We start from the raw sequence: 24,782 nt of genomic DNA, 5'->3' as shown, positions 1-24,782 counted from the left end.
GGTGAAACCCCGTCTCTACAAAAATAGGAAGATTAGCCAACATGATGGCGGGTACCTGTAATCCCAGCTACTCAGCAGGCTGGGGCGGAAGAATTACTTGAACGCGGGAGGCAGAGGTTGCACTGAGCCGAGATAGTGCCATTGCACTTCAGCCTGGGCAACAGAGCGGGACTCCGTCTCAGAAAAAAAAATGTAAACCCCAGCAAGATGCTTTCTACCTTGCTGGTATTGGCACTACTGGCTCTACTACTTGTCTTTGTGGTCAAGTTCTCAGCTTTTTCAAGTGTGAAAGAATTTCTTTTTAATTTCAAAAGTATCTGTAATAGTGCTTGGGATACAGATGAATGTATGAATTTTTTGCAGTAACTGAGCAGTATCCTACCAATCTGCAGCCCATAGACAGGTAGTCTCTGCTGTCTCCTAACAGTCCTGCTTCTCTTTATACGCTTCATCCAGTTAGAGCCCAATATAATTAATTAGTACTTATTCCTTGGAATTACACACCCAGGTACTTTGGGTACTGTTAATTTCTTGAGTCATATATATAGATAGTAACTTGATTTTTCCCAAAGATGAATGAGTACATTATGTATATGCATACACGTACACTCATAAGCTTTACTTTTCACTCCCAAACTGTGACCTTTTACCAATGTGGGGAAGGGGACGAGGGGTTTACTGCGTGACCGGTATTCTGGTGAGAATGGTATATCTGAGTATTTCACCTGTTCACCTCTAGAGCTTAGTATCCTAGAGTATATCAAGATGCATCTCTTTTATCTTCCCTTTAAAAAAGTAAAGTAAAATTTTAAAATCTTTAATTAAATATTTAAACTAACAGGTTTTTTTCATCGAAAGGGTAAACCATGCCTAAGAGTCATCTACTGTTCTCATTTCAGGATTTTCCTGGAGCTAGTTTTTCTATTTTTTACCTTTGTTTTTTTGTTTTTTATTTTTTTAGCGACAAGGTCTCACTCTGTTGCCCAGGCTGGAGTGCAGAGGCACAGTCATAGCTCACTACAACCTCAAATTCCTGGGCTCAGGTGATTCTCGCACCTCAGACTCCCAGGTAACTGGGACTACAGGCGTGTATCACACCTGGCTTTTTGTTTTTTGTTGTTTTTTTGTTGTTGTTGGGGGGAGAGACAGGATCTTACTCTTTTGACCAGGCTGGTCTTGAACTCCTGGTCTCAAGGGATCCTCCTGCCTTGGCCTCCCAGAGTGCTGAGATTACAGGCCTGAACCACCATGCCTGGCCACATTTTTGTGTTTTTTTGTTTTTGTTTGTTTGTGACAGGGCCTTACTCTATAACCCAGGCTGAAGTGCAGTGGCTCAGTCACGCCTCGCTGCAGCCTCAACTTCCCCAGACTCAGGTGATTCTCCCACCTGAGCCTCCCGGGTAGCTGGGACTATAAGCACATGCCATCATGTCCACTAATTTTTTGTAGATATGGGGTTTCACCGTGTTGCCCAGGCTGGTCTCAAACTCCTGGGCTTAAGTGATCCGCCCACCTTGGCCTCCCAAAGTGCTGGGATTACAGGAGTGAGCCAGTGCACCTGGCCACAGGTTTTTTTTGTTCGTTTGCTTGTCTTTTTGTTTTTGTTTTTGTTTTTTTGAGATGGAGTCTCGCTCTGCCGCCCAGACTGGAATTCAGTGACGCGATCTTGGCTCACAGCAAGCTCCGCCGCCCGGGTTCAAGTGGTTCTCCTGCGTCGGCCTCCCAAGTAGCTGGTATTACAGGCGTCTGTCACTACAGCCAGCTAATTTTTTGTATTTTTAGTAGAGACAGGGTTTCACCATGTTCGCCAGGCTGGTCTTGAACTCCTGACCTCAGGTGATCTACCCGCCTTGGCCTCTCAAAGTGCTGGAATTACAGGTGTGAGCCCCTGTGCCTGGCCTAGTGACAGTTTTTTTAACCTTTGAGATGGAGTTCAGTATTCATACAAGTTTAACAGTATTTTTTTTAAAAAACAGTTTTTCATTTAAAAAACAATTCTATTCATAGGGCGTATTGGTGACCTCTCGGAAGAAAGGGATAATGAGTTGTCACTTGGCCAGTAAGGGAAACAGACTCAAGTGGATGCGGTCCAACCACTCAGTCTTGAGATTTCACTGCCCTAAAAGTCAAAGAATGTGTAAAAGGACAGTGAAGGGAAGACTTCCTCCTCCCCCACCCCCATCTCAGGAAATCCTGATCTTAATTCTCACTCTGTATACCCGGTCCCTCAAACCAGAAACTTGGGCATCATATCTCCTTTATCTCCTCCAGTCCAATCACTTACAAAGTCCTGCAGTTTTTACTGAAGCCTATTTAAGTTTCACTGGTTTAATACTCTGGAGTACATGGGCTAGATTTGCCCGACTCTGTAGGAATAAAACAGAGTAGATGGTGATGTTTGTCAGTTAAAACTATTAAGAATATAGAAGATTTTTTTTTAATTCCACAATTACTGCTGGGCACGGCAGCTCATGCTTGTAATCCCAGCACTTTGGGAGGCCGAGGCGGGTGAATCACAAGGTCAGGAGTTCAAGACCAGCCTGGACAACATAGTGAAACCCCATCTCTACTAAAAATACAAAAATTAGCCAGGCATGGTGGCGCATGCCTGTCGTCCCAGCTACTTGGGAGGCTGAGGCAGGAGAATCGCTTGAACCTGGGAGGCAGAGGTTGCAGTGAGCCAAGATTATGCCACTGCACTCTAGTCTGGGCAACAGAATAAGAGTCCATCTCAAAAAAAAAAAAATTCATAATCACAGAGAAATAGGTGGCATATCAAAGTAGGTAAGCACACGGATTATAGAGCCAGACCGCTCACTTCAGATACTAGACTCTACCACTCACTAGTTGTGTGACCTTAAACAATTTACTTAACCTATCTGTGTCTTAGTTTTCCCAACTCAGAGATAAGGATGTTAGTACAGCTTGCCTCACAGGGAATGCTGAGAACATACCTTTCATATCGTAAGCTCTTATTTATTTATTTATTTATCGAGAGGGAGTCTCGTTCTGTCGCCCAGGCTGGAGTGCAGTGGCGCAATCTCAGCTCACTGCAAGCTCCGCCTCCCGGGTTCACGCCATTCTCCTGCCTCAGCCTCCCGAGTAGCTGGGACTACAGGCATCCGCCACCATGCCTCACCAATTTTTTGTATTTTTAGTAGAGACTGGGTTTCACCGTGTTAGCCAGGATGGTCTCGATCTCTTGACCTCGTGATCTGCCTGCCTTGGCCTCCCACAGTGCTGGGGTTACAGGTGTGAGCCACCACGCCTGGCCAGTAAGCTCTTTTTAAGTGTTAACTCTTGATCCATTTGTTGTTTTCATTCAATAAATAGAAAAATCTATTTCCTCAGCTGATGATTTTGAATTAATTATTGATTATAAACATATCTTTTATTTACTAGGGTATTTGAGATGAGGAATTTTAAACAGCTAAATTATTCTTATTTTCTGCCACTTAAGCTTGTGTTCCACCAACTGCATCTAGAATAATTCTCTGACCTTTCATTATTTGCTATACAAGTTAAATGATCTCAGTGTTAAATGTCATATAGGGTAGTAAAGAATTGTCTAAAGTGTTATCTTCCATGTGTAATGATGTGTCTGTATACTGTAGGAATACATAAGCAAATACTGCCTTCTACTTTGTGGCCCATGTACTTGCAAAAAAAAAAAAATCTTTCATTTGATTTCTGTTAGTGATTAGATGACTGTGTCACAATTACCATCAGCCTCTCAAGAAACTATTTTGTATAACTTAGCAGCTAAAAAGAGGAGGGAAAACTGGTTTATATATTCAAAGGGAAAGGAAAACCTTTTTGGAAAAAAAAAATTATTGATTGCATTATGCATCCTAAACCTAATGCTATAATCAGTTCCCCTTTACAACTGAGGGCCTAGGATAAAAATTAGTTCTCCCAGAATTGTAGAAATGAGCACAAGAAGATAGAAATTAAGTAATTCACAGACTTCGTTGTAGAGATTATGTGTAATAAAGCTTCTTGCCAGTATTGACGAAGTCCTTGTTGCTCTTACATGCCATCAAATGTACAGTTTTATTGTTTCAGGTCCTTTGCTCTTTTATTTAGCTTTATTGTCTTGATTTTAAAACTATTTTCTTTTTAAAAATATCATCTAGCCTAAAGTGTCACAAAGGTATTTTCAACATGTGTGTTGTAGCCTAATGGTAGGAAGACTCATTTAGGCAATGACTTGATCAAAAATTGCATTTCGACCCGTCAGAAAAGTCAATATACTTATTAGTATTTTTGATTTACTATTCTTGAGGCCAAAAATAACTATACAGTGCTTTTTAAAACATGCCTATACTGCCAGAAATTCCTGGAGTTGCAACATATTTTTTAAGTTAATGAGGAATATAAAATGTTTGTTGAAAAATGTTTTTCAAGTATGTCAATTTCAGATAAACTGGATTTCACCAAATTAAAAAGTTTTATATTTTATAGGATGCCATCAAGAAAGTGAAATATTTTCACAGATGGAAGAAAATATTCGCAAACTATGTATCTGATAAAAGATTTACAGGATATTTACTAGCAAAATTTTATTTTATTATTTTTTATTATTTATTTATTTATTTATTAGAGACGGAGTCTTGCTCTGTCATCCAGGCTGGAGTGCAGTGGCGCAATCTCAGCTCACTGCAACCTCCACCTCCCTGGTTCAACCAATTCTCCTCCCTCAGCCTCCTGAGTAGCTGGGACTACAGGCACACACTGCCACACCCAGCTAATTTTTTGTATTTTAGTAGAGACCGGGTTTCGCCATGTTGCCCAGGCTGGTCTTGAACTCCTGAGCTCAGGCAGTTCACCTGCCTCAGCCTCCCAGAGTGCTAGGATTACAGACGTGAGCCACTGAACCCGGCCTAATTTTATTTATTTTTTTTAAGACAGGGTCTCACTCTGTGGCCCAGGCCAGAGTGCAGTGGCACAATCACAGCTCACTGCAGCCTCTACCTCTGGGGCTCAAGCAATCCTTTCACCTCAGCCCCCAATGGAGCTAGGACTACAGGCACACTCCACCATATCAGCTAATTTTGTATGTTTTGTAGAAATGGGGTTTTACCATGCTGCCTAGGCTAGTCTCGAACTCCTGGACTCAAGCGATCTACCCACCTTGGCTTCCCAGAGTGCTAGAATTATAGGCGTGAGCCACTACACTTGGCCTGCACAATTTTATTTTAATTTATTGTATTTATTTTGAGACACAGTCTCACTTCATCATCCAGGCTGGCATGCAGTGGTGCCGTCTCAGCTCACTGCAACCTCCACCTCCCAGGTTCAAACAATTCTCCTGCCTTGGCCTCCCAGGTAGCTGGGATTACAGGCACACCACCACACCCGGCTAATTTTTTTTTTTTTTTTTTTTTGTAGAGACAGAGTTTCACCATGTTAGCCAGGCTGGTCTTAAACTCCTGACCTCAAGTAACCCACCGCCTTGGCCTCCCAAAGTGCTGGGATTACAGGCATGAGCCACTGCACCTGGCCCCAGCCTGCAAAATTTTAAAAAATGAAAAAGGACTTGTATACAGAATACATGAGAAGCTCTTATGACTCAGTAGTAAAGACACATAACCCAATTTAAAAGGGGCAAGTGATATGAATAGATATTTTCCCAGAGAAGATACACATAAGGCCAATAAGCACATGGAAAGATACTCAACATTTTAGCCACCAAGAAAATGTAAATCAAAACCAAAATTGAAATCAAAACCACAATGAGATATGACTTCATACCCACTAGGATGACTATAATAAAATAAAACACATAAGAATCGGTAAGGATGTGCAGAAATTGGACCGTCCTACGTTGTTGTTGGGAATGTTAAATTGTACAAAATTGCTGGGGAAACAGGGTTGTCATTTTACCCAACAAGTCAACCCAGATATATAGCCAAGAGAAATGAAAACGTGTTCTCACAAAAATTTGGATAGTACATGAATGTTCATAGCAGCATATTTATAATAATCAATACATGGAAACAAGCCAAATGTTATCAGCTGACAAATGGATAAACAAAATGTGGCGTATCCATAAAATGGAATATTATTTTCACGATAAAGAATGAATTGCTGATAAATCCTACAGCATGGATGACTCTCGATATCACTGTGCTAAGTGAAGGAAGTCAGCCACAAAAGACCATATATTGTATGCTACCATTTATATAAAATGGCTAGAATAGGTAAATCTATAGAGATAGTAGATCAGTGGTTGTCTCGGTCTGGATGGGGAATGGAGGAATCAGGAGGCAATAGCTAAAGAGGGCAGTTGCTCTATGGGATGATGAAAATATTCTAAAATTGATTGTGATTGTTACATAACTATGAGTATACTAAAAAGTATGGAATTATACACTTTAAATGGGCAGTTATATGACATGTCGTTTGTATGTCGATAAGCTGTTACCAAAAGAAAATTTTCAAGGAGGACTTCCAAATAACTAAAGACAGTAGTGGTCATGGATCTACTGCCTCCCAATTTTCCTTCAAATAAATATAGAATAGGAAGGAAAAAAATCTATACAGAATTTGAAGACAGCATAACTTGAAGAGAGTCTAAGAATTCAGTATTACTGTAACTAAAAAGAGAGCACTCAGCAGATCCTGGCATGTGATCTCTCATACTCCCGTTCATCTCCTGCCTGCCACAAGACTTTGTGGCAAGCATAGGCAAAGAAAAATGGAGACAAAATGGAGAGGGAATCTTAACGTTATCTAAATGTTCAGCCAGAAAAAGTCTACCCTAAGTCTGAAAATTCTTTTTTTTTTTTTTAAGGTATCCAAATAGAGTAAGAGTAGGGATTACAGCAGAGGGACTTAAAAATACATAATCTTGGGAAGCCGAGGCAGGTGAATCGTGAGGTCAGGAGTTCAAGACCAGCCTGGCCAAGATGGTGAAACCCCGTCTCTACTGAAAAATACAAAACTTAGCTGGGCGCAGTGGCGGGCGCCTGTAATCCTAGCTACTCGGGAGGCTGAGGCAGGAGAATTGCTTGAACCTGGGAGGCAGAGTTTGCAGTGAGCCGAGATCACGCCACTGCACTCTAGCCTGGGTGACAGAGCAAGACTCTGCCTAAAAAATCAAAAGAAAAATACATACAATCTGAAGAGGCAGTCTTCAAAGTGCATAGCTTCTAGGGGAGAAAAAGAAGGTACATAAGTAGAGGAGAAGCACCCTTTGGCAGTTGAGTGGTGAAAAGGTAATAAAGCAAAGGAGGAGATTCAGAATGCAGCAAAACAAAGAGAACCACAAAGTTAAGTTACAGAATTCATAGCCAACTGTTCCCCTCACAACAAAACAAATAATTGGCAGGACTTTGCTATGCTGACAGAAGAGGGCACTATTAAAATAGGAATCTTGTAAAACATCCCAGTAATATGGTGCTTTAATAAAGAAATTTATAGCAGTAAACACATTTATCTGAAAAAATGAACATAAATGAATTAAATTTTGAGCTCAAAACAAAATTTAGGAAAACAAAGTAAACCTAAACAGCATCCTAGAAGGAAATAATAAAGATAAAAGCAGAAATTAATGAGGTAGGGAATAGAAAAACAAGACCTAATAAATCTGTATTCTGAAAGTTTTAAATTATGAAAATAGACAAACGGTTAGTTAACTTAATCATGTAAAGGAAAGGAGTAAAACATAGATATGCAAAATAAGATAAGAAAGTGGTAAATAACCACTAAAAATTTTTTTAAAATTTTAAAATCACAAGAGACTACTTAGCAGACCTCACTGCAGTTATTTGGAAACCTAGATGAAATGAGTAATTTTCTAGGGAAATGCAGATTACCAACATGGAGTTAAAGAAGTTGGACAGACTAATTTCCATAAAAGAAAGAATACTACTAAACTATCCCACCAAAAAGCATTAGACCTGAATGGTTTCACCAAGCAATTCTATCAGACCTTCAGAGACCAGATAGTCCCACTGTTGCATAAATTGTTCCTGAGCACTGGAAATGCTGGAAAGCTTCTGAATTTCTGTGAAACAAATATACTATTGATACTTAAACCTGGTAAGAACAGCATTGAAGAAAGCTATAAATCAGCATCGCATAAGAATATTGATGTAGAAATACTGAATTAAATATTATCATTATGAAGTGATATACCATGACCATGTGAGATTTATTTCAGGGATGCAGGACTGGCTTAATACTAGGATACTCATTAGCATACTCCCTATTGATAGATTTGTGAGGAAAACTCATTATTTCCATAGGTGCTGAAGGAGCCTTCAACAAGATCCACCCATTTTGTGCTCGTTCTCTCTCTCTCTCTCTCTCTCTCTCAAATAGGGATTGTGGGATACATTTTTGAAATGATGAAATTTATATATCTTAGTCCTAAAGCCAGCAGTCTTATATATAATGGGAAATACTGGAAGTATTTCCACAATATACAGAAACAAGGCAAATGTGCACTATCTTAATGCTGTTCAACATTATAATGGAGGTATTAACCAATATAGTTAGATACATTGATTAGAGGCATAAGAATGGGTAAAGAAGAAAGACCATCTCTGCAGATTATATAATACGGGTTGAGTATTCCTAATCTGAAAGGCTCCAAAATTCAAAACTTTTTAAGCAGTCATATGATGCACAAAGTAAATGCTTATTGAAGCATTTCAGATTTTGGATTAAGGCCGCAATGAAAATAATGAAGAAATTCCTAAATGCAAAAAAATTCGAAATATCTCGACCCAAACTTTTTTGGTTTTGACTGGAGTGCAATGGCGTGATCTTGGCTCACTGCAACCTTGACCTCCCAGGTTCAACCAGTTCTCCTGCAATCTGTGGTCTTTTGTGACTGCTTTATTTCACTTAGTATAATGTTTTCAAGTTTCACCCACATTGTAGCATGTATCACAGCTTTTCTTTTTATTGCTGAATTATGTTTCATTGTATGGACATACCACAGCACACTCTGCTTATCCAATTATCAGTTAATACACATATGAGTTTGAATTTTTTGGCTGTTATGAATAATGCTATGAACACTTGTGTATATGTTGTGTTTATTCTTATACATGGCACAAGATGTATAATACACAAGATGTATCTAATGTTATTTCTTTCTAAATATCTCAGTACTATTTATTCAGTGGTATCATTTATTATCTGGGACATTCACATATCTGGGTACCATTTCATTTATATGAAATGTCAATGAAGGGCAAATCTGTAAAGTGAGAAAGTAGATTAGTGGTTGCTGGGGGCTAAGGGAGTTTGGTTTAAAGAGGGGTGACTGATAAAAGGTATAGTAGTTTCTCATTGGAATAATGAAAATGTTCTTAAATTTATAGTGATGGCTACACAACTGTATGAATATGCTAAAAGCCACTGAACAAGACACCGAATGAAATTAAATGGATGAATGTATGCTATATAAATTATATCCAATAATTAGCTGTTACCAAAAAAAAAAAAAAAAAAAACAGGTTAAGGATCTAAATGTTTAAAGAGAGAGAAAAAAAGACCATATAAGAAAACCCATGTTTTCTTCTTTAACCTTTGTGAATGAAAAAGGCTTTTGGGCTATGATTCAAAATGCAGAGACAACCAAAGATTGACAAACACATCTACATAAAAATAAGAAAATTTTACATGGCAAAAACCAACATGAAAAAAAAGTCAAAAAACCAAACTGACACACTCGAAAATTTTTTCTACATATACCTTAGCCAAAAGGCTTATAGCAGTAATATACTACACTTGATTTTAGCCAAAAGGCTGAAAAGCCATATCCCTGATATATAAAGAACTCTTAATAATTAAATAACCAAAAAAATAAAAAAAAAAAAAAAAAAACCCTGAGCAACAAAGGACCAAAGACCTGATAGAAAAAATGGGGAAAATACATAGATGGACAACTCACAAACAATGAAAACTGGGCCTTAAGCACATAAAAAGTTTTAAGTTCATACGGAGAAATAAGCTCACACCTGTAATCCCAACACTTGGAGAGGCCAAGGTGGGTGAATCACCCGAGGTCGAGAGTTCGAGACCAGCCTGACCAACATGGAGAAACCTCATCTCTACTAAAAATACAAAAATTAGCCAGTCGTTGTGGCAGGTGCCTGTAATCCCATCTACTTAGGAGGCTGAGGCAGGAGAATCGCTTGAACTCGGGAGGCAGAAGTTATGGCGAGCTGAGATTGCGCCATTGTACTCCAGCCTGGGCAACAAGAGCGAAACTTCATCTCAAAAAAAAAAAAAAAGTAAAACAGCACTGAGACACCATTCCTCGTCTGTCAGATTAGTGAAAACTAAAAAGAATGTCAGCTAATTTTGTTGCGAGGCACTTTCCTATACTGCTGGTAAAAGTGCACACTGGCATAGCCCTTTTTCTGGAGAGCAGTGCCTAATAAATTGACATATGCAGTTATCTTTTGACCCAACAATCCCAATTCTAGGTATCTTCTCTAAAGAAGTGTATCCATTTTAGGAGTGTTTGTAATTACGAAATATTGCAAGTAGCCTAAATACCCATTCAGGAGAATGATTGAATAAATGATGGTACAGCCGCACAATGGAGTAGTACTGTGTCACTGTAAGAAAGAATGAGGAAAATCTCTGAACTTGCAGTGCAATTAAGGGAATAAAGTATGAAGAGTATCTATAATATGCTACTCTTTATGAAGCAGGGAAATACAGGCACAGATGTCAACTTATTGTGCAAAAGAAATACCAAAATGATAAACTAGAAACTAGTGAAACTAGTTTCTTACAGGGAATGCATGAGAATGGTATAGAAAGATTGGGAGTAATGGGAATAAGATAGTAGGGATAGGGAGCAGCACTTCTCTGACTGTAATTTTTTATATGACTTTGACTCTCAGAACCCTGGTAATTTTTTACATAGTCTTCAGAAATAACAGAAATCAACTTGGATATTGGCAGGTATGGAGAAAGGAGCCCAAAATGTAATGCAAGCACTAACAGATGAACAATATTAACTTGATTATGAAGTCAATGAATAACACTGACTTGAGTGGGGAAGAAAAGAACTAAGTAACTTTGGAAAACTGTATTTTGATAGGTATTCTAAAGCTAAACACAAGACAAAAAACAAATATTGTAAGTAGTAAATGTGTTTCTCACAGAGGTATCACTTAGGAATTATGAAATTGCCTTTTGTGTAAAGTTTTAAAAATAAGTGAATATATTGTAGATAATGAAAGTCAGACTTCTCATTGTTGTCTAAAGAAGTTACAGATTAAGATAGGAGTAGGCTAGAATAAACGCTATGTTCATTGACTGGAGTTTGAGGTATCCATATGAAGTCATGGTTTTTAATATACGTATGATGTATGAATACAAAAATACATAATACAGATGTGTGAATATGTGTATACTGTACATACACATATTCCCGAGCTCTGTCCTGAGAGAGCCAGAGGAATGATACCCTAGTAAGCACATTAGTGTTCAGATCTTCTTTAAATGCCATTCTCCAGTAAAGGGAACCATGGGTCCTTGGAAAAATGGTTGAGTCTGGGGGCAAGAATAATACAAGATGTGCCTGAAACATCATGTGGTGCCAGAAAGTAATTCAAAAAACGATGAAAGCATGTTGAAAGGACAACAGGAGCCAATCTGGTGGAACTCCCAATGGCCCAAACTGGGATAATTTGAGAAACAAAATAATGATAATATTAGATTATAACCCACAAAATAAAACACATGTACAGGCATTTAGGTAGATAAGATAGATGGGAGGGATAGGAAGGACAGCTCTTTCTTACATGGAATTCCAGTTAGCATAGCTGAAAAGAGAGAAATAAAAACCATCATTAGGCAGACAACACTGTAATAAATATTGCATGCAAGAACTATCGGTGGATACTCAATGGGAGAATTTGTGATGAAAAGCAGGATATTTTCAAGGTCACAAAATATCTCCCCACAAGTTGTGAATTACAAAGAGAAAAATGGTAACTATGGGGCAGCAGGTGGGGGGAAATGGCAGATACCCCCTTAACCAGGTAAAGTAGAAATCACTAGTAATCTGAGACACGCCAATGTCATGTGTTCCCTAATGTACTGAAAGGGCACAATTTCACTTCCGTGGTGTCCCTGCCAAAAATGCCTAATCTAATCATGAAACTGGTGACATTTGCTTAAGGAATCTAAATAAGGTCTGTAGTATTAGTTAATAGTGTTATAATTTTCTGATATCAGTAATTGTACTATAATTATGTAACATGTTAGAAGGGGAAGTTGGATGAGGTATATACAGGATGTCTGTGCTATTTTTGCAACTTTTCTCCAATTCTAAAATTATTTCCAATAAAACATCTTTAAAAATAGGGGCCAGGCATAGTGGCTCGCGCAGCACTGTTGTAATCCCAGCACTTTGAGAGGCCGAGACAGGCGGATCACTTGAGCCCAGACCAGCCTGGGCAATATAGCAAAAACCCATCTCTACAAAAATTAGTCGGGCATGGTGGCATGCACCCTTTAGTCCTAGCTACTCGGGAGGTTTACGTGGGAGGATGGCTTGAGCCCAGGAGGTGGAGGTTGCAGTGAGCTGAGATCACACCACGGCACTCCAGCTTGAGCAAGAGGGAGACCCTGTCTCTAAATAAATGAATGAATGAGTGATAAAGGCTTGAGGTACCAGGTATGTTGTTACCTAAACTCTTGTTATCTGAGCTCAGAAGCCAGAAAAATTTTCATGACACAGTCAGCTTTGCTATCAGAGCTCTCCCTATTTGAACTAAGATTGAATAGAGTCACAAGAGATACTTGTATTTATTATTGATATTTTTGTTGCAGTATTATTGGGGCTTGCTCTAAATAGAATTTTTCTTATTCCCCTGGAGTCAACCATTGATTTCTTTGCTTGTTCTCTTAATATACTCTCCCTTAGAGGACTCATCCATTTGATTGGCATCAGCTGTCACCCTTTAAGTGAAAAATCTGTACATGTCACTCCCCTAATTGTCTTCATTATCTCCCTAATGAGTCTCAGGAAAAGTCCTAGCTCTTAAACTTCACTCACAAGGCCTTGCCTGTCTGCTCCTACTTACATCTTCAGCTTTATTGTTTTAAAACAACAATAAACTCTTAGCTTTCCTTGAACTTGAAGCTCTTGCCTTGCTGAGCTACTCTGAAATTCACTCATTCCTTGAACTTGAAGCTGTTGCCTTGCTGAGCTACTTTCAAATCCACTCTTCCTAATGCTTTTTGGGTCTTGTTCGTATTGTTCTTTCTTCCTCTAATTCTTTGTCTTCTTTCCCTGGCTAATTCTTTCAAATGATAGCTTAAATGTTAGTTCATCCACAAAACATTATTTGACCTTCAAAGACTGGCTTTCAGTGTCCCCCTCAGATACTTCCATGGCATCCTTTAGTTCCCCTGTCCTGGCACTTACTACTCTTTTATAATGTTTATATCTTATATTAGACCATCTATGGTATAAAGAATAAATTAGAGGGAAGCAGAACCATTTTAAAGGCTGCAGACCAGTAAGAAGTCTCTTGGGTAAATCTAAGCAGGAACTAATAATGGTTACCTATATTACAGTATTAGTGAGGGTGGAGCCCAGAGATACTGTATGTAGAAAGTGGGGTATAAGATCCTTGAGAGCATTGTCTGTCCTGTTTGCCTGTAGATCCACAGTAGGGGAACTCTCATGAGTCCTTCCTTATACTCATAATTCAATTCCATTTCCCACCTGTGGAACATTTCACTTTACCCTCAACGGTCTTGGTGCCTTACTTCTATAATTATCTGTGTAGTCTTTGACGCTGGAACTTTGGATACCTCATTGCACCATTGGTTGTGGACTGTTGATTGACTTCACCTGACTATCTGAGTAATACCACAATCTTTCCTCACCACTTAGTAGTAAGTAGTATCTCCTCTCTATGACATGTTAAGTTGAAGAGGATGATTTAGGGTTGTTTATCTGCTTAATGTTTGTTTGTTTGCTTTTGGTCAGTGGTGAACGAGAGTAGAAGTTAGTATTTTTGCCCCTATTCCAGTTGACCATGCCAAATTTCCTACTTCTAGTGGCATCAACATTCTTTAATTTATCTAGGTTTTCAAGTTTTTGAATTTTTATTAGCCTTCTAAATTTTGCTTTGAAGTGTCTCTCCACTGTCTTCATTGTTCTTTCCCAGTTAACACTCTGACCTTAACTCATGGTACCTTACATCTAAATTATTGTAAAATCTCTCAGTTTATATTCTTAATTACTTTGCATCATTATCCTCAACTTAAGATTCTTAAGAATTATGTTGACTCTAAGCCTTGACATCAAATTATCTTGGTGAATTGATTTTTTCCTCAGAATTTTAAGGACTAAATGAGATAATGGATGAGTGCTTTGTAACTGTATATCCGTACCTCTTGATTTATTCCCTCCTTTTAAAAATCCTTCCATCTTGCTAGGCGCGGTGGCTCACACCTGTAATCCCAGCAGTTTGGGAGGCCCAGGTGGGCGGATCACCTGAGATCACGAATTCGAGACCAGCCTGGCTAACATGGTGAAGCCCTGTTTCTACTAAAAATACAAAAAATTAGCCGGGCGTGGTGGCGCACACCTGTAATCCCAGCTACTAGGGAGGCTGAGCCAGGAGAATTGCCTGAACCTGGGAGGCGGAGGTTGCAGTGAGCCGATATTGTGCCATTGCACTCCAGCCTGGGCAACAGAGCAAGACTGTCTCAAATAAATAAATAAATACAAATTAGTTAATGGTTTTAATTTTAATGAAAATTAAAAATCATAGGAAGTGAATTTCTTACCTCCTTTTAGGTTATTACAATTTTATGTTCAGTAAAAGCAGAATCTTAAGGGAATGAGGAAGCTTCCAGAGTTGAAATGCCTTGGTCTTTTTGTGTCCCTGGGCTGTTGGCAGTGACTCTGCTACAGCATACCACTTGGGGAGATCAACTTACTCAGTACAGGGTGCAGGGAACGCGGGAAGCTGGGAGGGCCAGAAACCCACACAGTGTGGTATGGAGTAGTGGAAAAGAGCCCTCCTTTAGGAGGATAACATCCTCTGCATTCTATTTTTATATTTCAAAGTGAGGTATTTTTACTTCAAATTACAGTACTGTATATAGTTAATAGGAGAATGTTGTATATTTGCTAATAGAGGTTTATTGCTATATAATGGTCTCCTTCTGCCCCCATAGCATTGTAAAAAAAAAAAAATCCTAACCAGTTTTTAAAATGTTTTAAATTCTTAATAAAAAATGCTGCAGTAAATATAGATCTTTACTTCAAAAAGAAAATGAAAGGCCTACTGGAAAGGGTTTCACAGAAAAGTTTAAAGTTATAAAATAGACACACAGATATAGCCTTCTGTCTTCACCACTTCTTAACATTTTGGCACATTTGCTTTCTCTCTCTATGTGTGTCTGTTTCTCTGGCTAATGTATTTTTATCACACCCAAGAAATTTAACATTTATAAAATGTAATCATTTAATATACCAACCGTGTATATACTACTTCAGTTGCTCCTCAGATTCCCGAATCTAATCAAATATAACACTTTACATTTTGTTTACAGGTCTCTCTAGTCTTCTGTAATTTTCCCGGTTTTTTTCCCATAATACTGATTTTTTTCAGCATTAAAGCTAGCTGTCTTGTAGGTTCACAGTTTGAATTTATCTGATTGTTTCATGATTAGATTCAGATTAAATATTTTTGGAGATACAGCATAGGTGATTTTTTTCCCTGTTGCATTATATCAGGAGGCGTAAAAGGTTAGCCTGCCTGATTATTGGTGATGTTAAATTTGATCACTTGATTAAGGTAGAGTCTGCTGGTAATGAACATACCTTTGAAATTAAAAGTTATCAGTAACCAAAGAATATCTTGTTCAGTGACCATCTCTCATCTAACAGATTTTGTCATATATTTATGATCCTTGCCAGAATTAGTGATTACATTAGTGGTTGCAAAATAATTGAGTTTCTCCTTCAAAAGATGTGTTAAAATTTCTTTAAAAAATTGTTACCGTAAGATGGCCCTTGGCTATAGTAATCATTTGCTGTTTTTGTTTAGAATGTATTAGGAAGTATGTGAGAGAATTAGGTTCAAATGTTGTCTTTACCTGTAAAGGTTGAGATCTTAAAGTTCCACAAGAGCTAAGGCACCAGAAAAATTAAGAAGAAAGTTTATCAGCCATGTCAGTAATTAGATTTAGATAATAAAATTTCTGATATTAGTCCCATAGTTGCCCCAGTTCCTATCATTCAGATGGGAATTATCTTTTTGCCTTATAACTACAGGTAAACCCTGTAGAGTCAGTGTACTTCTGTTTTTGCAGAAGTTGTTGCTGGACTTTCCAAAATGGATAGCACAAAATTTAAGGTGCAAGCAAAAAGTTAAATTTTATTAACTTAGATTTCAGCTGGGCGTGGTGGCTCACACCTGTAATCCCAGCACTTTGGGAGGCCAAAGCAGGTGGATCACTTGAGGTCAGGAGTTCAAGACCAGCCTGGCCAACATGGTGAAACACCATCTCTAGTAAAAATACAAATATTAGCCAGTTGTGGTGGCGGGTGCCTGTAATCCCAGCTACTTGGGAGGCTGAAGCAGGAGGATCACTTGAACCTGGGAGGCAGAGGTTGCAGTGAGCTGAGATTGAGCCCCTGCTCTCCAGCCTGGGTGACAGAACGAGATTCTGTCTAAAAAAATAAATGAATATTAACTCAAATTTCTGTTATTGAGGGTTTATTTGAAAGTTATCATTACCTGACCATGGTAGCATGTTTAAGCACAGTTCCACAACATCATTACAAACCTAAACCTGTTTCACTATTTGTGTTTTAACATTTGTAAGGTAGAGACAAAGCCAACTCATACAATTACTGGTGTAGCATCCAAAAAGAATATTAAAGATAAGATTCTGTCTTATTAACAAGTTGTAGATTATTCCTAAATTAACAGTTTTTTGTCACTAAAATCTCACTATTAACAGCTAAGTTGCTTCCGTTCATAATTAGAGGAAAACCTCTACTTGACAGCAATAAACTGTATTTTAAGATACTTTTAATTATGACTTTTTACTAATTCACAATTACTTGAGTTTATAAGGCCTGCCTAACAATTTCCAAAGCTTGGAAAGAGAATCTTTTGAAATGTAGTAGAAAATGTTCATTTGTTTTTGCTACAATGTAAGTGGGTTGTTTCATTATTCTGCATTTTAGCTTGTCCATCTGTTTCATAACAAGAGTTTCTATTACAGTTTTTAAGAAAAGCTGCCTTGAAATATGTTTCTCATAAGTAACAAAGATTTTATCTGAGAAAAGAATTATTTATACCCTTTGGCAAAAGCGGAAACTCGTCATGGAAAGGTCAGGGGCTTGGATATTTGTTTTTTGGGTACCTAGGCTGGCACTTGATTTTTACCAGAAAGTGCAGGGTGCAGTAAAAGATTGTACACTGGAGAAATTTTACGTAAATCAGTGGGAAGCCTCTCAGATAAGTCTCAGCGTTGTTAGCTGCCTCATCACCTTTGTTGTTTGAAGATTTGGGAAGATTTTGTGGATTTTCATGTATTTTCAACAGTCTACTTCTAGGGCTGAGCATTTTTGAAAAGGTGTTAATATTTTTTCACATTATACTATAAAGCTGGTATCTTTCAGTGTTTGTCAAATTGGTATAAAGAGCACTGCTGGTTTATTAATCCGTAAGGTTATATAAACTCTACATGACTTAACATTTTAGTGACATGGAAAAGTGGGATTTCTGGTTAGTGGTGTATAGATCTTTCTTCACGTAGTGCAGGTAATATATGAGCATTGTCTGATGGATCCTTACAACATCCCTATATGCTTTTGGAAAGTATGATCTTTGTTTAACAAAATGGGAAACAGAGGCGCATGCTGTACCAGCTATCACTGAAAACAATAGCTAGAATCCGGAAAACATACTCATCTGGTTCAGTGTGTTGCCCAATAGATACAATTAGTATTCTGTTTTCTTTATCTTATTTGTTTGCCTTATAATTATTAAACCTGGTTTTTTAAATTCGATTTTGGTTGATTCCTTTTCTTGTAAGTCCACCACTTGAGCTAATATAGCCAACAAGCATCTGACACGAGGCAGAATTGTCCTCAGATTGCAGCTCTACTGCTATCTCCATCTGTTGGTATGAAGAAGTAATGCTCTTGCCAGAAATAAGCAAGCTTATTTTAATTTTAGCAAAAACAGATTAAGAAATAAGGAATTGTGCTGTTAATTCATTTTCTTTCTTTGTGACAGGTAAAGTCAGTTGGAAGATGCAAAACTGTCACAGGAAGTTGGTTATCATAGACAAATTGCCTTTTTTAAGGCTTTTTGTTAGTGATATTAGAAGTGTCAAAGAGAATAATTTAAAAATGACATATTAACCATACCTAAATTATTTATGGCTTGTTCTTTAAGGAATTACAGAAAAATATGGTTGTCTCAACTTTTTTTCTTCAACCTGGGATCAGGCATCATTGTGCAACAATATTTTAATAGCGAGAAATCTCAAAAATCCTGACAGTCTTTGCATATTCACAGTTTCATGGGCTTTTGCATCATTGCTTCTGAATTGCTAATGAAGAGCTCAATATAGCTTCTGATGCATTTCAGATATTCTGGGTGGTGACTGGCTAGAGTGTTACTGACATCACAACATACAGCTGTTGACTTTCTATTGTCTGAGTCCTCAGCAAGTGCTTTAGACTGCTCTAGCAGGCACTCCCAATGCCTGACTAATCAGCTGGATGTGTGCAGTGAGCTCTGTAGAGGAGCAATGCAGAGCAGCAGTTTACAGGTACTATGGAAAGAACATCTTCTTAACTCTGTATAATGAAGCAAATACCAATACAATGAAGGTATGTGACTCTTAATTCATTTGCTAAATTTGTATAGAAGGTAATCTGATACATGAAGAAGTATTCATGTCCACTTAGTACCATAATTTTTGTTAGAGGATGTGTGATAAAATTCTACCATGTTGAAAGTGAGAGCCTTTTAAAATTGTTTTTGTTTATTTTTGCAAAGATATATTTGTTTAGGTTGATGGAGTGAAAAGTAGCGTCATTTACTTCTCAGCTGTAGCACTAGTTTCTTCTCCCAGTCCCTCACATGTTTGATACTTCTTGTAACTTACTGATAGAATGGTTTACCTGTGTGCTAATCGGTGTTTGTGTATAGCACAGCAAATTGTCAGTTGGAAAAATGACTTCTCTTTGAAGTTCATCTTAAAATAGACATACTATATGACTTGTTCAATTTTAAAAATTTTATTGTGGAACAAATACAATATGAATGAGACTTTTGGAAATTAAGAAGCTAAGAATCTTAACTTTCAAAACTCATGGTAATGGTGTGCTACCCTTTTGGGGGAAGAGGTGGAATAATTTTTAAAGTGCTTGTAACAGCAAAACCTAGATCTGTCATTGCTATGATTAGCGTAATCAGATATCACATTGCAAAAGAGAGCAAATGCTAATCAAACTATGTAATTTTTGAGGAGTATCTGATTCCTAATTATACAGTCTGAAAACTTTGACATTTACCTCGATATTTTGATTCCTCAAAACTGAAATCTCATCATGTAGGTGATACTGAATAGCACATGTCATTTTCGTATAATTGAATTGTTTAGAAGGTTTTTGAGAGTTTTGCTTGCTTTTTATCTGGAATTAGCTGAAATTTTAACAGCATTTGGAATTGTTATGATATGAATTCCTTCCCCCTCCGTTTATGAAACAATTATTTTATTCTTACGAAATAATTCATCTCTTTTTTAGAGGAAATAGGAAGAAAATCACTAAATGGCCTTTTATCAACGCTGAATGTCATTGCTTTTTCTTTTGTCTATTTCTGATTCCCAACTGTGTAAGTAATTAGGGTCATCAAAATATTAATAGCTATTATTAAAATTAGGGTCTTTTATCAGATGCATTGCTTCACCCTAATGCCAAGAGAATTTCATTATTTTTAAGCCTCAGGTTTTAAGTTTTATATTGAGAACTATAAATGAAAAAAATTAAAATAAGCAGCACATACTCTCAGTTCTTACTTACAACTGCTTTTATCCATCCTTTGTCACATTCTGCTTTTCTTTTTCATACTTTTCCTCATTTTCATTTCTTCTTTTTCCTTTAGGTTTCTGTTTGTCGGTGTGCTTCTATCCTGCCCTCCCTCTCTTTTTCTGTTTGACTTTCTAAATATTTGTCTCTCCCTCTTGATTTATCTTGTCTCTCCCTCCATCTTCCGTTCTCCCTATCCCCACCCATTTTTCTCCCCCTCTCCCTCTACATTTGTCTTTCCCACTTTGTCTCAATCTGTCCCCCTTTCTGTTCATCTACCTGGTGTTTCAGGGTGTCTCTCCCTTTCTGACTAAATCTATCTTAATCTCTCTCTCTCTCTCTTTTATCTTTCTCCCTCCCTTTCTCTTTTCTTTCTCTTTCTTTCAGCCTTTCCTTTTCTGCCCCTCTGACCCTCTCTCACTCCCTGTCTGTTTCAGTATCTCCCATTCTCTGTATCTTGCTTTCCCACTGTGTCTTGGTCTCTTCCTGTCCCTATCTGTTAGTCTCTGTCCATCATTCCCTCTTCCTTTGTCTGTTTCTCTGTGTGCCCTTCTTTCTTCTCCCTCTCATCCTTTTGCTACTCCGTGCCTCTCTTTCTCCCTACCTTTCTGTCTCTCTGTGTGTCTCCCTGGCTTCACCTCTTTCAGTCTCTCTGCCTCCGTCCTTCCCTCTCTTGGCACTCTGCTCCCTTTCCCACCCTACTGCCAGATCTTTCTCTTTTCTGTCTAAGCTTCAGTCACACACATTCACTCTGCAAATTTTCATTCTCATACAGGTTTTCAGTTTTTATTGCAGCCTAGATGTGCACTTAAATTTTTTGGTTAATAAACCATTAGATAAAGAAATTAAATACTATATTTTAAATAAACATGATTTACTGTTTGCTCAGTTTTTTAATTTTGAGAAACTTATACTTGAGGTCTTATAAGTAGATTGAAATCATTAAAAATTTTCTATCTTCTAAAGATATACATGTTAGGCCATTATTAAAGGGAATTATTTTTCTCTTAAAGGATTTTTCCATTAATTTTTAAGATTTATACAAAGCAATTTAAAATATTTTCCTTTTAAGGATACATAAGATAATATCCCACTTCATAATTATATTTCAGATTATGGGTAAGCTTGTATTTAAAACTTGTATTGACTTTTTTATACCATCTGTATTTTTCAAATGTGTTAATAGCAGATATATGCTAGTATTTTTTTATTTTGTTTTTAATCTCTTGTTTTGAAATAATTATAGATTTATAGAAAGTTGCAAAAATAGAACAGAGAGTATTTTTTAAATGTTTTCCTCAAGATTTTTTATTTTGTATATGAGTATTTAAAATAGAAGAACAGACATTCATTTAGCATTTACCTGTTTACATAATCACGAACCTAGCAACTGCCATTATATTGTTTTCATTTCATTTTGTAAAGCAGATTAAAATACCATTTGATGAAAGCATAGTGTGTGTTAATAGCAGTATGGCTTTGTCATAACTCGCATCAGGAAAGAAAGTTAGATTTACAAGTAACAAGTTATATATATATATATATAAAGTATTCAAGAAGCAAAGAAAGATGTATAAGATGAAAATCTTCTCAGAGCTGAGTTAAATGTCATTTTCACATACAGCTCTTCCTCCTCTGAAATTATGTAGCATTGCTTGTTTCTGCATTCTTTTGATGTCTCTACTGCTTTGTATAGTTTTCATTTCTGCTCTGTGATCCCCCTCTGGTTGTAGGGGACAAAAGGTGGGAATGAAACAGAACCAACAAAATCATCATCTCTAAATCTTGCCATAACTTTCACAGCTGACCAACCCTCCTTCTGATTAATAACTGAGATCTTTAATACAGTTAATATAATTTATTTTTTCCAAACTGAGTTCCTCTAAGCCCCAGAGTACCACAAAGTACTTCAGGAAACATAAGAAAGCCTGAAGCCCAGTTAACACTGCTCTACTCATCCCCACCTTCTCACTTGAACAGAGCAAGTTTATATAATAAATATATGTTTCCATGGTCTTAGTTCTCCAGAAGCCTATATATGAATCCTACTTAACCCTTGTTTTATATTTTATATATGTATGTTATAAAGTGACTTGGATAATATAACTGTCACATTATATAATATATATGATGCAAATCTGTTACATTATCTAATATATATGATGCAAATCTGTCATCTTATAAATATGCATATCATTTTATTATTATATACATAGATAAAGGGAGTTATTACTAAGATTCATGTATAGGTTTCTGGAGAACCAAGCAACCCCTAAAAGCATGTGTAAACTGTGAACATACACGTGTGAGTAAGCACATGTGACTGCTGCATTTCTGAGGAGAGGATCCTTGGGTTTAATAAGATTTTTCAAGAGGAATCCTTTCATGGCCCAAAAATAATTAAGAGTCACTGCTTTATAGTGTTTATAAATCATTGTTCAACATGCTTTGTTAATTTTAAATTTTCTCTCTTTTCATTTATTTTCAAATGCTTAGAAAGTTATGTAGCTACCTCTGCAATAGCAGACACATCAACAGAGATCACATACAGTTTTTTTGAAGTAGTTTAAAAATATACAGTGACTGATTGATTACTTGGCACATCAGATGTCAGACTTCAGCTTGGGGTCACCGAGAGAGATAATAGAACGTTTTTTTATTCCAGTACTTTCAGAGTGCTGGCTAAACCACAGCTTTCCTTAACAGGTAGAAAATGAATGACAACAAAAATAGAAAACTGTATGCTCCCTTGAGCTCCAGTGAGACAATTGTAAAGAAACCCATGTGTTAAATAGGAATAACTACTAAAACAATTTGATCTGGTAGACATAGCTGGGAAATAAAGCCACAAAAAAAATCAAGTCTGAGTGCATTAAACCCATTGAATTTTTACATTTTGTGCAAAGCCATAGGAAGCTGAGCCAATTAAATTGGACAGGTACTTTAAAGAGAAATTGTATCTGCTAGCTCTATACATATAGTATATAGTGTGAACTATGAGAAATTGTGAGCTTTGTAGCAGTGTTCACCCATGCCCAGCAGCAGCACCTTCAGGCTGTAAAATTGTTTTCACTTTGTTGTTTACATCCTTTTATAGAGTATGAAGGTAGATGATGGCAACTGAAAGACAGCACCTGTTCTACCTCAAGCTGTTTTTAAGCTATTTTTACTGGCCATAAAATGCTCTTAGACTGAAAGAAGAAATCAAACATTTTCTAGCCTTTTCCTTCTAACATAATCCTTAGGTGCTTTCTTGAGAGAGGGCTGTGATCCTTTGTTAGAAAAAAATGTAGTTGGCAATTCAAAAAATAAAGGGTGGCACATTAGTAGTTATGAAACCGAATATCTACCAATTGTAACCTAAATTAAAATCCCATAAAGGAAACAGATTTTTTGGTGTAGGAAGGAAATAGGTCATGTTAGATCTACTGATTCAAATGCTAGAGAGTGTGAAGTTTCACATTTTAAGCCATCAAAGAACCATTAGGTGGATTAATGTGCCAGGAGCCCAGCATGAATTTTGCTTTGATGATAGAGCTTTGTACCTTTAAGACCTGTAAAGGATTTTCCTTGTGACCCTATGATAAAAATGAAATGTTGGTCATGGGTAAAAAGTACAGAGATAGATGTTCATTTAGTCATATATTAGTAGTGTAGAGAAAAATATATCAAGTAAAATCAAATTTTGAAAGCATGGAGGAAACACCGCATCAGAGTCTAGCTAAAATACCATAAGACTGAGGATTTCTTATAAACAGTCCAACACTTGCCAAAGTCTGTAAAGCAAATGCCTACTCATTGATGGCATTCTGAATGGCTAAATTTTAGAAATCAAAATTATGCTCATAATGATGGTCACCTTTACTTATGAACTACCAACATTATCATGCTGTGAATGTAGCACAAAATACATGAAAGAATATAACCTAATGAAACTGGATTATGCACCCACAATGACTTTTGACACTAATGTGCAGTTAGGCCAGATAAGTCCTACACAAGACTGCCCTCACTTCAGCCACCAGACCACCCTTCTGATCAGCTGGCTACAAATTTGGAGGTTCCCTCGGGTTTAATTGACTAGAATAACTCACAATTAGACTCACCATTAGAGCTTTATTGTGCCAAAAGAATACAAATCAGAACTAGCCAAAAGGAGAGACACACAGGGTAAGGTCTGGGCATGTCCCAGATGCAAAGCTTTTGTTCTCTCCCCGTGAGGTCAAGATGTATTGTCTTTCCTGCACATTGGCATTTGTTAATTTGCAGAGCAATTTGCAGACAATCAGGGAGGCTCACCCAAGCTTCAGTGTTAAGAGTTTTTATTGGGATCCCATTACATTGGCATGATTAATTGAATCATTGGCCATGCAATTGAATTCAATATCTAGCCTCACTACCTTCCTTGGAAGTCAGACTGATTATCACATTCCTCAAAGTCCCAACTTTCTAATTAACATGTTTAGTCTTCCCAGCCAATCCCCATCCGGAATCACCATCTTAACATAAAGTATCCACCATGAGTAACTGCATTAGCGTACACTATCAGGACCCACCATGAATGACAAAGACATTTCCATCAGTCCAGAAATCCCAAAAATTTAGAAGCTGCCTACCCAGGGACAAAGGTCAGCCAAATTTTCTATTACACAATATCTTACTTTCCAATTATTGATAATGTCTTTGGTATACCCTATGAGAGAAGTAATTTACTTTT

General features: G+C 37.3%; 1 protein-coding gene across 21 annotated transcripts in view; it reads left to right on the top strand.

Annotated features, from left to right (window-relative positions):
* R3HDM1 (R3H domain containing 1) overlaps positions 1 to 24,782 on the top strand; it is a 197,544-nt gene that overhangs the window by 35,730 nt on the left and 137,032 nt on the right. The window contains exon 1 of one of the 21 annotated variants that reach the window (XM_050750935.1): positions 18,353 to 18,862. The exons of 17 other annotated variants lie outside the window; for them this stretch is intronic. The gene's annotated coding sequence lies outside the window, so the exon portion shown is untranslated. Of the gene's footprint in view, positions 1 to 18,352; positions 18,863 to 24,782 lie in introns of those variants that run through there. 3 more of the 21 variants (XM_050750945.1, XM_050750941.1, XM_050750943.1) reach the window with 3 other exon arrangements.

Source organism: Macaca thibetana, chromosome 12 (genome assembly GCF_024542745.1).
Source record: "Macaca thibetana thibetana isolate TM-01 chromosome 12, ASM2454274v1, whole genome shotgun sequence".
NCBI classification, from domain to species: Eukaryota; Metazoa; Chordata; class Mammalia; order Primates; family Cercopithecidae; genus Macaca; species Macaca thibetana.
Note: the sequence above shows the minus strand (reverse complement) of the source record. Positions and strands in the feature narration are given on the sequence as shown.